This window comes from Leuciscus leuciscus (genome assembly GCF_965113295.1).
Source record: "Leuciscus leuciscus genome assembly, chromosome: 8".
Classification (NCBI taxonomy): domain Eukaryota; kingdom Metazoa; phylum Chordata; class Actinopteri; order Cypriniformes; family Leuciscidae; genus Leuciscus; species Leuciscus leuciscus.
The window spans coordinates 44,920,626-44,938,074 of record NC_138732.1 but is presented as its reverse complement, the minus strand read 5'-3'; the positions used below and the strand labels follow the sequence as shown (position 1 = coordinate 44,938,074).

The 17,449-nt window shown below is 42.6% G+C and overlaps 1 long non-coding RNA gene across 1 annotated transcript; it reads left to right on the top strand.

Moving 5' to 3' along the window:
* The first annotated feature begins 1,366 nt into the window (after positions 1-1,366).
* LOC309504526 lies at positions 1,367-15,638 on the top strand. The gene is made up of 4 exons (XR_014208103.1): positions 1,367-1,970; positions 11,447-11,864; positions 12,092-12,173; positions 15,261-15,638. It is a non-coding gene; the product is annotated as an uncharacterized lncRNA (long non-coding RNA).
* The last annotated feature ends 1,811 nt before the right edge of the window (positions 15,639-17,449 follow it).

The window sequence follows — 17,449 nt, the reverse complement described above, 5'->3', positions numbered from 1 at the left end:
AATTAATTATGTGGTAAATATAAATTGTGCATCTGTAAGTTACATCATAAACTATACACTTGTAAACAACATATCTGTACAATCATTAAAACAATTGTATACAGTATATTTGTCATTTATAATCTTTGACATAATACCACTAACAGCTGACTGCGGAATATTTAGTAGTGAGGAAATTTCACAAATGGACTTATTACACAATTGGAAACCTGGTACCACGTTTGAATTCACTGAATTCACTGAGCTCCTGAAAGCGACCTATTCTTTCACAAATGTTTGTAGAAGCGTCTGCATGCCTAGTGCTTGATTTTATACAACTGTGGCCATGGAAGTGATTGAAATACCCAAATTCAATTATTTGGAGGGGTGTCCCAATACTTTTGGCAATATAGTGTATGTGGTTACAGTATAGGCCATGGCTCTTCAAATCCAGTCCTGTTGGTGTTCAGCAGACATTAGTTTCAACCCATGACATTAAATATTCAAAGTGTCAACTTTTAGTGGTCTGATTTTGTGAGTTACTGCAAAATGCTTATCTCCATATAGTTATTTTAAAATCTATACAAATTGTTCAAAATATCCAGAAAATGGTCACTACAATATGAAGAACGGGTTACAGAAGTTATCGAATTCTGTCTATCAAAATCTATCAAAATAATGGAATTATAATGGCATAGAGATGGGTAGAAGAAATCAAACCCCTAGCAACAGCCATATGCCCTTATTCAATTGAGATTCTCCAGAGTTTTCTGGTCAGTCGGTTAGTGACAATGTAATTCTAGAGATTTTGAATATTGGGGTTAGGGTTAGGGTTTTGATTATTGAAAGGGGCACATCAGTTCAGATGATGAAATAGCCCAAGTAAAGAAAGATAGAATGGAAATTCATGGTTTGAAGGGAAAATCCAATGTAAATTCAGAAATCATATTTGCTTCATATACAGGAGTACAGAATAAAGTGCAGTTTCATTCATTTAGCATATTGTGTTTTGTGTTCAGTTTTCTTTTGAGGCCAACAGTACAGACTTTTCTTTTCAGTCATAGTTGGCACATGACTGACCCTCAAAGTTGAAATATGGTTGAAACAATGTCAGTTGTTGTTTTAATGTTGTCACAATGAAACGTTAATACTAAACAGTTGAAAAGGTTTCTTTTTTTTTCTTTCTTTTTTTACAAAATCTGTATGTTGAATCAATGTCATGTCTTCAAGGAATACATAATCTTTGAATTATTATTATTTCTAATTATTATTTTATTTTAGTATGATATTTTGATCCAAACACCACTTCACAAATCTAAATTTATGTAAAATATAATCATATTATTAACAATAATAATAATGGATATAATTTCAATCTCAAGAGAGAAGTGCAGCAGAAACTTGTTTGCTTTGTGTGATTTTGTTTGGACTTACAATTTTGTGTTTGCCTAAAGCTTACCATGCAGGATTGCATTTTTATTCACACTGTCATCAAAACACTATTTTAACTAATTAAATAATATAGTCTACAAATAAAACTAAACACACATTTCTTTTTAAAAAAAAAAAGAAAAAGAAAGAAAGAAAAGTAATCTTTTCCATTACCACGCTGAAACAATTGCTATCGGTTGTTCCACCTTCTTTGATCATGATTGGTTAATATGACTGGCCAATGACAACCGTGCGCGCCTTTTTACTGGTCAAGTTTGAAAATACGTCAGTTTGTGTTGATGACGACGTGTGTGTGTGTGTGTGTGTGTGTGTGTGTGTGTGTGTGTGTGTGCGTGCGTGCGTGCGTGTGTGTGTGTGTGTGTGTGTGTGTGTGTGCTACTGCTCGGCAAGATTACGGTCTTTCCTTATGCCTGTTAAATTATTATTTTAAACTAATTTGCGTTGTGGCATGGAAACGGAGAAGAACAGAAGCTGATATGTGAACACAGAGGAAGGTCGGTCTGGATGTGTGAGTCCTGCAAACATTTTGGCGATATCAGGTAAGAGAACATTTTTCAGTTTCTATTACAGGCCTAACGTTATGTAAAGTTATGTTCTCTTACGAGAGGTACTCTCGTACTGCGTAATATCTTACGCTAGGGGAAATCTCTTTTCCGCGAGATACTGAAGCCAAAAAATTATCCTTAATTTTGAAATAATGTAAAACGCGTTGCGGCAGCATGCAGACATAGGCGAGACAGCTCGCGCGCCTATTGGCTGCCCTGCGGCAACTGCAGCAGCCTATCGATAAGGCCCTATCGTGACGTCATCACCAATGGGGGCGCTTCGCGCCCCATACGTCACGTCCCGCCGAAACGGGCGTGGCCTGGGGCTATAAATATAGCATCGAAAGGCTAGCTTACCGATTTTTCATCTCTTCAGCGGAGCTCACGCATCGCTGGATCCAGAGAGAAGAAGCCGCGCCGTGGAAACAGCATTTCAGCGGGACGAGTTCGGTACCTGGAGTCGCTGGCCGCGCCGCCTTCAACCACCGTTCCTGCTACGCTATCCGGCGTTATATCCTTTTATTGCTTTGTGTGTGTTCGCCGCCGCGACTCACACTCCTTCTCTAAAAGAGCAGAGCGTCTTTTTCAAGATGTCTCGTCCATCCTGTGGCTCGTGCCGAGCCCCACTCAGCGACGGGGACCGCCATGTCATCTGCGTTTCCTGCCTGGGTGAAGGACATGCGGCTCTAGCGCTCGCTGACGGCGGATGCCCTCACTGCGAGCTTATGCCTATGGCGACTCTGAGGACTCGCACGGCAACTTTCCACGAGCCTGCACCTCCCGCTTCGACGCCGCGCCGTAAAAAGCGCCGTGCTCAGCGGATCCCTGAGCCTCCCACCGAGAAAAGCTCGCCGGTGCGCCTGCCAGCTTCGCCGTCTGCTTCTCTCGAGTCTCTCACTCCCGGACAGTGGCCGCCGCTGGCCGCCGCTTCCGCCGGAGATGACAAGGAAGAAGCGGCAGTTTTCGAGGAGGACAACTGCTCTATCCTGGCTTCGGACAGCGAGGATTGGGCGAGCTCTGTGGACCTCGCCCCTTCTTCTGCCCGCGAGTCGTCAGGAAAACGGGCCAGCATTGAAGCTGAGCTGATGCGTCTGCTCACACAGGCCACAGAGAGCCTCGGCCTCGAGTGGTCCGCGCCCGCCGAGCCTACACGCAACCGTCTGGACGGCTGTTTTCTACAAGGGGACCGCGTTTCCACGCCCTCAAGACCCGCCCCGTTTCTTCCTGAGCTTCATGAAGAACTGGCAAAGTCTTGGAGCGCCCCTTTTTCAGCCAGGCTACGTTCCTCTGCTTCGGCGGCATTCTCCGTGGTGGACGGTGCCAAAGACAGAGGATACCTCGCTCTCCCTCTAGTGGAGGAGGCAGTAGCAGCCCATCTTTGCCCGCCCTCTGCTGGACGGCGGACTAAGACGGCGCTACCTTCAAAAGCCTGCCGCGCTACTTCCACCCTGCACAGTCGCGCTTACACCGCCGCTGGGCAGGCTGCATCAGCGCTACACACTATGGCCACTCTCCAGATCTTCCAAGCTAACCTTCTCCGAAAGCTGGACGAGGAAGGCACGGAAGCAGTCAACGTGGCGGATTTAAGGAGCGCTACGGACCTCGCTCTCCGCGCTACGAAATCCGCTGCACAGGCCATAGGGCGGAACATGGCCTCTCTCACCGTTGCTGAGAGACACCTCTGGCTGACGCTTTCAGAAATGCCGGACTCGGAGCGCTCTGTGTTCCTCGACGCCCCCGTTTCTGCTACTGGCCTCTTTGGATCGTCCGTCAAAGATTTCGCGGACAGATTCGCTGAGGTACAAAAGACGTCGCAGGCCATGAAGCACTTTCTGCCAAAGCGCTCTAGCTCCGCATCAGGCCGCTCTAAACAGCCGTCTGCTCGCAGCTCGCAGCCACCGCCCCCCGCCGCCGCTTCACAGCGTCGAAGGCCCGGGACCAGAGACCACGCTCTCGCTCTGCCGGCCGCCGCCCCCCACAGCGTGGGACTCGGCCGAAGGTTGAGATGAAGCCCGAGGCCTCAAAGTCTTCCTAGCCAGCTTAGGAAAACGACGGTGTTCAAGCCCCGCTGCGGCCGGGTTTCCACCAAAACTTCCCGCTCGTCCAGTTCCATTACATGCGACTGTTCCAGTGTACTCTGCAGTAAACAAGTCGGTTACATTACCCGCTTGCCTGTACACAAACGCCGTTTTCACGGCGACTCAGATAAATCCTGTAAAGAGTGTATTTTCTGGTATTCCGGCCACGGCCGACGGTGTTATGAGTGTAGTAAAAATGCCCACTGCCCAGTGCCCATTCCTACACACAGACACAGCCCGCCCCACAGGGCTCGCGCACATAAAATCGACTCATGTCGATTGCGCACAGAATGTAGTGAACGTGCCCACGTCCCAGTGCCCACAAACACTACACGCTGCATGTCTCTCGGTTTCTGTAAAAACGAAACCAACACACATACAACCGACTCAGGTCGATGGTGTTTTCAGTGCAAATGTGCCCGCTGTCCTGCGCCCACATTCACTCACAGACATGACGAATCCCTCGGTTTCCCCCACGCTCGCCGTCTCTCAGCTACCTGCCGTGAGAGAGCCGAGCGCGGGCGAACCGCCCGCTGTGATCAAAACACTCCCCGCCTCGAGCGCTGCAAATGCGGTGTCTATAATACAGCATACCGCCACTATGTCACGACCAGAGCTCCGATCTCATTCAACCCTTAGCTATGCACGCACATGCGTGGGCAAAGCTTCCCGGTGTATCAGAATGGGTGCTGAACATTATAGAAAGAGGCTATTCGCTACAGTTCGCTCGACGTCCCCGCCGTTGTGCGGTGCGAGTCGAAACCACGGTAGAAAAGGAAGTAGCAAGTGTACTTCGTACCGAAATTGCGAAACTGTTGAGCAAAGGGGCAATAGAGCCTTTATCTCAAGCTCAGAGCGAAGGGGGGCTATACAGCAGATATTTTCTGGTTCCGAAAAAAGACGGGGGTCTCAGACCCATTCTAGATCTAAGACAACTGAACGTAGCGCTTTCAAAACGCCGGTTCAGAATGCTCACAACCAAGAAAATCCTCGCGCAAATTCGCCACGGGGACTGGTTTGTGTCAATAGATCTGAAAGACGCGTATTTCCAAATACAAATAGCGTCACGTCACAGGCGATTTTTGAGATTCGCCTTCGAGGGCCAGGCTTATCAATACACAGTCCTACCGTTTGGCCTGTCCCTAGCACCCCGTACATTCACGAAGTGCATGGACGCAGCCCTCGCTCCCCTGAAACTTCGGGGAATGCGAGTTTTGAACTACTTGGACGATTGGCTGGTTCTAGCTCAGTCACATACGGAGCTCATAGAACACAGAACCATTTTACTCGAACATCTCGAGAATCTGGGTCTCAAAGTCAACTGGGCGAAAAGTTCACTGTCTCCCAGTCAGAGAATATCTTTTCTGGGCACAGAACTGGACTCGCTGTCAATGACAGCTCAAATATCGCTACAGCGCAGATTGACTATTCAGCGCATGACAGAATCCTTCTGCCGCGGCACTATAGTCCCGCTAAAGAAGTTTCAAAGGATGCTCGGTCTCATGGCAGCAGCATCCACAGTTCTCCAGCTGGGTCTGCTTCGCATGCGCCCACTGCAGTTCTGGCTACAAGCACGAGTACCGCGTCGAGCATGGACTTCAGGTCTCTTTCGTCTCAAGGTCGATCAGGAATGCGTCTCAGCACTGATACCCTGGAGAGCGACCGACTGGTACCAGTCAGGTGTAAGCCTGGGGACTTCCTCGAGTGTGAAGGTGGTGTCCACGGACGCCTCCACCTCGGGATGGGGAGCACTGCTCGAGGGCAGACCGTTTTTCGGCCAGTGGTCAGAACGGGAAAAGCTTCTGCACATAAACTGCCTGGAAATGATGGCAGTCGACAACGCGCTGAGGCGCTTTCGTCCCCAAATAGCAGGACACCACGTCTTGGTCCGCTCGGACAACATGTCAGTGGTAGCCTACATAAATCGCCAGGGAGGCATCACATCCCGAAACCTATACAGGTTAGCGAAACGCCTCCTGGTATGGGCTCAGCACAATTTGCGCTCGCTCAGAGCAGCGCATGTGCCTGGCCACCTGAATGTGGGACCAGACAGACTGTCGAGGAACAATGTTCCAGCAGGAGAATGGTCACTGCATCCGCAGACAGTCCAACTGCTGTGGCAGACATTCGGCAGAGCAAAGATAGACCTGTTTGCGTCTCAAGAAAACGCTCACTGCCCGGAATTTTTCTCAAAGAGCAGGGATGCGCTGGCCCACGTCTGGCCCCGCTGCCCGCTCTATGCCTTTCCCCCCATCACGCTCCTACCTCAGGTATTAGAGCGGATCAGGGAAAGCAGATGCTCAGTGTTACTGGTTGCTCCGTTCTGGAAGAACCAGGCTTGGTTCCCAGTTCTTATGCAGCTGACGAGCACTGCCCCATGGCCAATACCAGTGAGGAGGGACCTCCTCTCTCAAGCCAGGGGCTCGATCTGGCATCCTCGCCCGGAGCTTTGGTCCCTACATGCGTGGGCCATCAACGGGTACCCTCTGATATCCCAGAGGGAGTGTTAAACACGATCATGCAGGCTAGAGCTCCCTCTACGAGACGGCTCTATTCCTCAAAATGGTCAGTGTTCTCCAGCTGGTGCACAGCACGCGGCTTTTCACCCCTGGACTGTGGAGTGACGGAGGTTCTCTCCTTCCTACAAGAGCTACTGGATGAAGGCAGAGCCCCATCCACGCTCAAAGTCTATGTGGCGGCTATAGCAGCGTTTTCCAAACCAACGCTTGGTCAGTCACTAGGAAGGAACGATCTGGTCATTCGGTTCCTTAGAGGAGCTAAGAGGTTAAATCCTCCCAGACCTCCCTCAGTCCCCATATGGGACCTTTCTACGGTCTTGGAGGCCATGAAGGGTGCCCCATTTGAGCCTATCCAGTCAGTAGATATCAAACACTTGTCTTTCAAAACGGTGTTTCTTCTGGCTCTCGCTTCAGTGAAGCGCATAGGGGACTTACAAGCGCTCTCAGTGAGCGCGACGTGTATGGAGTTTGGGCCAAATGACTCGAAAGTCATACTCAAACCAAGGCACGGGTACGTCCCTAAATCCCTCAATACACCGTTCAGGGCCCAGGTAATTTCCCTGTCTGCCCTGCCGGTCTCTAACGAGGAGAAGGACGCCAGCTTCCTTTGCCCAGTCAGGGCGCTAAGGGCTTATGTGTCCCGCACGTCTGTTTTCAGACAGACGGAGCAGCTCTTTGTTTCACTCTACGGACGTTCTAAGGGACTCGCCGTTTCGAAACAGAGCCTATCCAGATGGATAGTCGATGCTATAGCGCTGGCTTACACCTCTAAGGGCTTGCAGTGCCCATTAGGTGTCAGAGCGCACTCCACGAGAGGCGTGGCCTCGTCGTGGGCTTGGTCTAGTGGGATTGCCTTGCAAGATATCTGTATGGCGGCAGGCTGGGCCTCCCCGTCTACATTTATAAGGTTTTATAACCTAGAGGTTCCCGCTCTGCAAGCTAAGCTGCTTTCAGTCTAAAAAACGGTACTGTCTGCCCCGAGTACGTCCGGCCCAGAATACCGAAATAGCGCGAGCAACGCTCGTTTAGATCGCGCAGCTCTATGGGCAATGTGTAAGACCCACTATATTCATCAGTCCAGGCCGGGGTCGCCCTGACTGAGTAAATACCATCACTATAACTGTTCTTATAGGATGCTGCATTACAGGAATGATGCTATTCTAGCCACTCTTCCTGGGCTCTCTGTGAGTCACTTATGATCATGTACTACATGAGCCCGGGCACCTGCCCTTGGGACTTTGGTGCTGGATCATAGCATGCACGGCGTTTTACACTGTTTCCCCTAGCGTAAGATATTACGCAGTACGAGAGTACCTCTCGTAAGAGAACGTACTCGGTTACTAACGTAACCTCGGTTCTCTCTAGAGAGGAAACGAGTACTGCGTATCTTGCCGTGCCTGCGCACGCTCCGGTTCGCTCCGGCGATGAAAAACCGGTAAGCTAGCCTTTCGATGCTATATTTATAGCCCCAGGCCACGCCCGTTTCGGCGGGACGTGACGTATGGGGCGCGAAGCGCCCCCATTGGTGATGACGTCACGATAGGGCCTTATCGATAGGCTGCTGCAGTTGCCGCAGGGCAGCCAATAGGCGCGCGAGCTGTCTCGCCTATGTCTGCATGCTGCCGCAACGCGTTTTACATTATTTCAAAATTAAGGATAATTTTTTGGCTTCAGTATCTCGCGGAAAAGAGATTTCCCCTAGCGTAAGATATTACGCAGTACTCGTTTCCTCTCTAGAGAGAACCGAGGTTACGTTAGTAACCGAGTACGTTTCGTGTTCATGTCCTATAAGTTATATCCACTATCATTTTAGAAAAACAGATATCAATTAATATATATTTAAACGTTTAGGTACATTAAAATAAGTAGATAAGTCAAGTCAAGTCAAGTCAAGTTTATTTGTATAGCGCTTTTCACAATACAGATTGTATCAAAGCAGCTTCACAGTATTCAATTTAAATAATACAACAAAGTTTGTTTCAAGAGGAATTTATTGATTGATAAAATTAAATTAAATATCCCCAAAATATCCCCAACTGAGCAAGCCAAAGGCAACAGTGGCAAGGAACCGAAAAACTCCATCAAGTGACCTAATGATGTCCTAAAACTCCATCAGGTGACCTAATGGAGAAAAAAAAACCTTGGGAGAACCCAGGCTCAGTCGGGGGCCAGTTCTCCTCTGGCATTTATGAGCTAGAGGCCGGATTGTAGTTTGAACTGTGGGATTATATGAATGCCTGGCTGAAGAGATGCGACTTTAATCTAGTTTTAAACTGGGAGAGCGAGTCTGAGCAACGAACAGTATCAGGAAGACTATTCCAGAGTTTTGGAGCCAAATGTGAAAATGCTCTCCCTCCTTTGGTGGTTCTGAATATCCTAGGTATGACCAAAAGCCTTGAATTTAGTGATCTTAAAGAGCGCGATGGATTATAGGGCGATAGAAGATCCGTTAAATAGACTGGAGCTAAGCCGTTTAGGGCTTTATAAGTCAGTAGCAATACCTTGTAATTAATACGGAACTTTATAGGTAACCAATGCAGTGATGATAAAATCGGTGTTATATGATCATATTTTCTTGATCTCGTAAGAACTCTAGCGGCGGCATTTTGGACTAACTGTAGCTTGTTTATTGAGGATGCCAGCTAATAAGGCATTACAGTAATCCAGTCTCGAGGTCATGAATGCATGAACTAACTTTTCTGCATCAGAAACTGATAGCATATTACGTAGCTTAGCAATGTTTCTAAGGTGGAAAAAGGCTGTTTTTGTAACATATGAAATATGATTTTCAAAAGACAGGTTGCAATCGAGTATAACACCCAGGTCTTTTACTGTAGCGGATAAAGTAACAGGACATCCTATGATGTTAAAGTTGTATTGTGCGAGGTTTTGTGGGCGGTTTTTTGAACCGATAAGTATTACCTCTGTCTTGTCTGGATTTAATAAAAGAAAATTACGCGTCATCCAATCTTTTATATCTTTAACACACTCTGTCAATTTGGAAAATTTAGCGTTTTCATCCGGCCTTGATGAAATATATATTTGAGTGTCATCAGCATAACAATGGAAACTAATTCCATGTTTCCTTATAATATTTCCAAGTGGCATCATATATATTGAAAATAACAGAGGACCTAACACAGATCCCTGCGGCACTCCATAGTTTACTGGAGTTATGATCGATTTTTCTCCATTTAAATAGACAAAATGGTAGCGGTCAGATAGGTATGATTTGAACCAGCTTAGTGCTTGTCCTTGAACACCAGTATAATTTTGTAGTCGATCTAAGAGTATTGTGTGATCTATAGTATCGAACGCAGCACTAAGATCAAGTAAAACTAGTATTGAGATACAGCCTTGGTCAGAAGCTAAAAGTAAATCATTTGTGATTTTAACGAGCGCAGTTTCAGTGATATGATGCGGTCTGAATCCAGACTGAAACTTTTCATAGATATCATTTTGTTGCAAGAAAGAGCCCAGTTGAGCGGACACCACTTTTTCTAATATTTTAGACATAAATGGAAGATTTGAAATGGGTCTATAATTTGCTAGATTATTATGATCTAATTGTGGTTTCTTAATGAGAGGTTTTATAACTGCCAGTTTAAATGTTCTTGGAACATGACTGTACTGAACTGTAACGGGATATTTTGTTCGGGTGACGTCTGTTTATTTGTTAGTTTAGCCACGGTGTTAAATAAAAACCTTGGATTATTTTGGTTGTTTTCTATTAGTTTGCGGTGGTGCTCAGGCCTGGCCGCTTTTAGGGCCTTTTTATAACGTGACATACTGTCTTTCCACGCGATTCTAAAGACCTCTAAATTAGTTTGTTTCCATTTACGCTCTAAAATACGGGTTTCTCTCTTTAAAACATGCGTAGTATTGTTATACCATGGTGCTTTATTTTTCTCTCTGACCTTTTTTAATTTAATAGGTGCAACCACATCCAATGTTCTAGAGAGAATGGTGCTCATAGTGCTAGTTAGTTCTTCTAGTTCATCTGTTTGTTTGGGTTCAGGCAGCAGCTGAGACAGATTAGATAAGCAATTTGAGAAATTATCTATGGTGGATGGGAGGATTGTTCTGCCTGGTCGATAACGCGGCGCTGCATGACATATTACAGCAGTACGTAATATGCAAGTTACCATGTAGTGATCAGTGACTTCATCACTTTGTGGAATGATATCTATATCGGTTGGATCGGTTCCATGTGATATAATTAAATCGAGTGTATGATTAAGACGATGTGTTGGTCCGATGACGTTTTGCTTGACCCCAAATGAATTTTAATATAGATAAGAAGATAAGAATGTTAATATAGTTCATGGTATAATATATAATGCAGGTAAACAAATTGTGTGTTAATTAATGGAGTTCATTAACTTCCCAGAAATGTTCTGTGTAAGTTAACTTTCACGGAAAACGGACGTACTACAACCTGCAGCTGTGTGTGTGTGTGTGTGTGTGTGTGTGTGTGTGTGTGTGTGTGTGTGTGTACCATTGATTTGATTACAGTAAGATGCTAATCGCGATTAGCGTATTAGCACTTATTTAACATTGAAGCCCATGATGTCAGTGTTGTCAGCTAGTCTAAAACTCAAACACATGAAAACCCTATTGGAAAAAAAATACTAAAATATATTTGAAACATTTATTTTATGCTAAGTTTACTACAAATGCATTTACATATGTATGTACTTAATATAAATACCCTGCAATTGTACTTTGGTATCCTAAAACATATAAAGTCAATAAGAACAACAAATGTTGCATTTAATGCACTTTAGTTATCTGGAAGTAGTGCTGAGGTTAAGTGTATTTGATTCTGCTAAAGTGGAACTATTGCATTTAATTTATTTTATTTTATTTCTAGGGAAGGAGCATTCGAATGAGTAAGTGACTGATAAAACAGTCATTTACATATAGGCCTAGATGTATATCTCAAGCACTGGAAGAAGATTTTTGGGGGAGAACAGGCTCCAAACAGAGAGACAAATCCACCACGATTATCATTTTCAGTAAGATGCAAGTCAATTTTAACCATTGCTTCTAAACCTTACATTGGGATTCATATATTATGTAGTTAAAAGTGTTAGGCTATTCTCATCATCAAAAGTCATTTCATCTACCAGTGACAAATCTGAGTAACTTTTTTTATCCTTTTGTCTTTTTTTCCTCTAAAGTGAAAAAAAAGAGAACATGTCACCATCATCAGTCCTTTATTTAGTTCACTAAAGAACATCAAGGGAAAGACCCTCAGACGTGTCATAACAGGATAAATGTGGCTACAGGTAAAATTATTAGATGGTCTGTTTGATTTTGGTGTACCAATTTGCTTTTTTCAAAGCTACAATTGTGTGATGTGACATGACATGTATGTGCAAAAACGTCTGTCCACTGCTCCGTGTGTGTGTGTGTGTGTGTGTGTGTGTGTGTGTGTGTGTGTGTGTGTGTGTTTTATTTAATTTAATTTAATATTGTTTAAAGGAATGGTACAAATTAAATCTTTCTTTTTAAGGACTTATCAGCCCACCCCAGATTGACCAAGGATCCAGATGAGTATACTGGCAATTTGGTGGAGGATTGCACTGTCACTTCTGGTATGGATACATTAACCTTTTGTTATGTGTGAGGTGTTTTGATGTGACTTAATTTAATAAAATTTACAAAATTAGATTTTACATAATTGACTTAGAGTAGTAGTAATTTTCACTAAAATGAAAATTACCCCATGATTTACCACATGATTTACTCACCCTCAAGCCATCGTTAGTGTATATGACTTTCTTCTTTCAGATGAATACAATTGGAGTTATATTAACTATGGGGTTGGGTTAATAAAGCCCTTCTGGAGCAAGGCCATGAGTTTCGATCCACTGCCATTATGCAGCTTGGAAGCGTCAATGTGTTTATTAATATAACTCCAATTGTATTCATCTGAAAGAATCCATGGATCCAGGATACTATGCATCCTGATAAAGTTCCCTTGGCCTTTGGAATTAAAATAGCCCCACATCATCACATAGCCTTCACCATACCTAGAGATTGGCATGGAATACTTTCCATAAGATCATCTCTCAATGCAAATCAAACCAGCTATTAGGCTAACTGAAATAAAACCATGCCAATCTCTAGGTATGGTGAAGGCTATGTGATGATGTGGGGCTATTTTAATTCCAAAGGCCAAGGGAACTTTATCAGGATGCATATTATCCTGGATCCATGAAGTAACTGGCCTTTAAAAAAAAAATCTGCCTGCCTCTATGGGAATTTAACATAGGGGTGTCCAAACTTATGCACCCTGTATTTTAAGGAAGAACATTTATTTATTTACGATACATTATTCATTCACAAAGAAAATTGGTGTCCTTAAAGGTTGGATTTTTCCTAATTTTTTTAATTAAGGCATTAAGATCAATTTCCAAAAGATGATTTTTTATTCCTCTTTTTAGTCAACTTTAGCATGGGTGTCTAAACTTATGCATAGCACTGTAAATGTGAATATGCTTACTTCCTCCATAACCTCCCAAACTTTAGTGCAACCGCGTGCTGCGTCTGATGTCATTGTTATTGTTCTTTTGCGCATGCGGGTTAGTTTGAAACCTCAAACAGTTCACACTGCAATCAGATATAGGTCACATTTTAAAAGGTAATGTGAACAGCCAATCAAAAAATCGGATCTGAGCAAAAAATCAGAACTGACAGGGATGCAAACAGCACGCTTTTCGGCGCCTCCCGCTTTTTTTAACGTCAGTTTGGGTGACTTGGGTCTGAGATCGTCTGATTATAATTTCACAAAGTCATCTGAAGCCATTCCATAGCTTAATGTGAGGGACAGAAGTCTATTTACATCATTAAATTAAAGTTTACAGAAACTCGTTTTCCCTCCTCTGCGGCTGTCAATCATTCTCCATTCAGTATTCAAACAGCGCGGGCGCCTCGTCCGGTTACAGCAGGATGCACGGGAAAACTCTCTCCAATGTGCGCATTTAAAAATTCACATTATAATGTGAACTTTTAAATGCGCACTTGTGCATCACTGCACACTGTGACTCCATGTTGCTTTGAGCACATCATTCTGCACCCGCGATGCGCATACGCGCTTTGTGCGCTCTGTTTTGAAGCGTTTCATATTATCATGGTTTTGCGCACTGAAAGATTATTAAAAGCCTATATTTTTTATACCTAGCCTGCACAATACATTTATTATGTATATTATTTCTGTGTAGTGTAGGCTATATAAATATACTGTATAGGCCTACACTTCTGAATTCTTGACATACATATAAAATTGTGAAATGTATGATTGCCTGATTGAATTTTATAAGAGTACTAATAGTAATTTGTTTTTATTAACATGTTTAGATTTGATAAAATTACTGTGCAGATTTTCTCAAGAATTACTTTTTGCTGCTGATTTATACACTCACTAAGTTTAATAAAAATACATAATACATTTATGTAATATTTAAAGGTGTTAACTGTAATCTTACACTGCAAAATGATAACTTACAAAGGATTAAATTCATCACAATTATGTAAGTATCTGGATATTTGCCGCGGGGTGAGGGCTTCGATAACCTCTCTCTTTTTTGACCATACATGTGTTTGCATCCCTGAATTGAGCATTAAGACTTAAGGTGTGAACGGGGCCTTATACTGCACACTGTAAACACAATCAAAGCTTCAAAAACACAGGAAAAACGGGACCTTTAATATTTTTGTTTTCCTTAAAATTTTAATTAACAATAACTTAAACACTTTGCAGTTTGAATAATGTCCTATATAAACAAAACTATGGAGTATGTTTTTATGTTTACACTGTTCGATCGCACCTCTCACACACACAAATTTAAGATTCGTTCAAAAACGCTGATTCATCCAGTAATGAAACGCATATTTTAATCATTAAATCATTCATTCAAACTTTTTTTTGATTAAACATTTTAAATTGACTGCAGAAATTAACATTTGTCAGAACCTCTAGTAAATTACATGTTATGTTGTTATTTTATCTGTTCAGAATCGTGATCTCTGTCTGAAACACTTAAAGAATTGGGATTCTCATTTTAACTTAATTCTGACTTATTAAAACTGTGACTCTTAAGTGGAGCCATCCTGGAAATGTAATAATCATCCACACCTGTGATCACCTCAATTATTTTCCAAAGACACAAAGAATTATATTTTTATATTTTTACTTTAAAAGCAATCATAAATCATTAGCAATAAAAAAATGTTTTAATACTTTAATTATGCATCATTTTGTCGGCCCATTCTATCATCGACTGAAAATCTGATTGTGAGAAACTACCTAATATTAAAATGACTTGAGACAAATAATGTATTCTTATTATTTTTGTTTATATTTTTTTTAATGGTTAACTTGTATCAATGAATGAATTGATGCTTTCAAACACATCGCATATTCATACTTTATAAACGGGTTTTATTAATACAAAATTAAATCAGAATATTCTGAATAAATAAACAGTAATTCTCTGATTTTCCCAAATGCCCTTCCAGTGACATTCCAATTCCATGACCATTCCTATTGAAGTTTAATGCTGTTTTTGTTTTTTATCCTGAGTAAAAGTTGTTATTCTTTCATAAGGTATTGTGACATGTGTAAGTAACATGACTTCTCTAAAATCATAATCTCTAAAAAAAACTAATTTGTTTTGCAGAGGCTCTTAAGAAGACTGCACAGATCAACTGGCAAGAAACTGAGAGGGAACTCTCAAAATAGTCTGGGACAAGAGATGGAGGAGGACAGTGTCCAGAATGCACACATGACTGTCTGCAGTGTAAGCTGTACTGATACATGTATAGTTTGCTGCTTCTTCTAACTGTCCCCAATTTATTTCCTGTTCAAATGTTCAATGCTTTCAGTAAAGACTGGGTCAAATACAGGTTAAAAGTATGTATTTTAACAATTAGGTATATAACTTTAAAGAGATACTCTTTAATCTGACATAAATCTGCTTCTTTAAATATTGTCTCTGGAATTTCAGAATATAGCATAATATGATGGGTAATTTCAATAAAATTTAAATTTGAAAAGATTTCAATCTCACTGTGTGCTCTAATGCTTTAAAACTTGTTTGTGTGGTGTTGCTACTCATTTAGATGGAACCCAGATGATCCCTAGTTGGGCCACATGCATTTGATTCCTAGTTGGGCCCCACCTAAAGCCCTGTGAAATCCTGCATAAAACCTAAATGAGTAAGTTGCTGGGGCCAACATGGAACCCATGGACAAACCCACTTACAGCCCGTATTTCGGCCCATATAGTAACCTTGTAGTACCCACTAAAAAACTAAATCTGGGACCAAGATGGGTCTTGTGCATGTAGCCCAGTTGGGGCCCACCTGTTTATAAGTACCATCCTATATGAAATCCATGTGGGCAGTTGGTATGGGGCCATTATGGAACCTGCGGACAATCCCATACAGAGCCCATTTTTAAGCCCATTTCAAACCCATATGGGCCCCATATACAAATGTTGGCGGGGTTAAGCTGGGACCGAGATGGGTCTTGTGCATGTTGCCCACTTAGGTCCCACCTAGTACCAAGTGCAATCCTACATGAAATCCATCTGGGCAATTAACATGGGGCCATTATGGAACCCGCGGACAATCCCATACAGAGCCCATTTTTCAGCCCATTTCAAACCCACATGGGCCCCACATATAAATGTCGACTGGGTTAAAGCTGGGACAGAGATGGGTCTTGTGCATTTTGCCCACTTGGGTCCCACCTAGTACCAAGTGCAATCCTACATGAAATCCATCTGGGCAGTTAACATGGGGCCATTATGGAACCCGCGGACAATCCTACATGGGGCCCATTTTTCAGCCCATTTCATACCCATATGGGTCCCACATACAAATGTTGGCTGCTGATGGGATTTTTCTTTGTTTCATTTTGTACATCACAAAAAACAGCTGTTTAAACAGGGATGTGTAGACTTCTGATATCTACTGCATCTCTTAGGTAAACATGCAAAAACATTTAATTTGCATTCATCTCTTTTGAACAAAAATCTCTTTAACCCTCTGAGGTCTGAGGGGTTTTTGGGGTCCTTGAGATGTTCTGACATGCCCTGACATTTGTGCTTTTTTCAGTTGCTTATAAACATATTAATGGCAAAAAAAAATTACACACTATTTAGCACAAACAGGGCTACCATAATATGTGAGCAACAAGAATGTACATGTCTGCATTTTTGAGAGAATAATGTTTATGCGTGGTTATTGAAAAAACTAAAAACTAAAGTTTCTGAAATAAGGCCATAAAACACATACTAAATATGTGCCAATAAGACTTTTGTCTAATAGATGTCATTGCCTAGTGTTTTTTCTTCAAAATGATGTGAAAATCATCCTGCCCTTATCATTCACATAACACAATACATTGATTTGAATTTTGCAAAGCACTTTCTGTTTGGAAAGGCAATATGCGGAGTGGGCGTCAACGATCATGCATATTTAGTGGTTCACACCTTAGGAGACAATGGGGCCCGCATACTTAATGACCCTTTCATTCAGGTGAGTCACTGAGCCACAAGAATGCAAGAGCAACAGTTGGAAGCATCTCAATTATTTTTTATTTTTCCACATAGTGTGCTTGCAATTTGGCCTATAATATCCAAGGAAAACATGTCTAGTAATTGTGCAGTTAATTCTCATACTGTATTTTCAGTTTTGGAATATTTATCCTCTCCCCAAATTTGTCACTAATAAAACACAATAAAAATTATTTAAAGAAAAGGCTTATTACCTTATTACCTTTTAATAGTTTGTTTACATCTACCTTGTAAATATATTTTTTTATTAAAAAGGTTACAATTACAACAACAATTCAAGTGTAATCT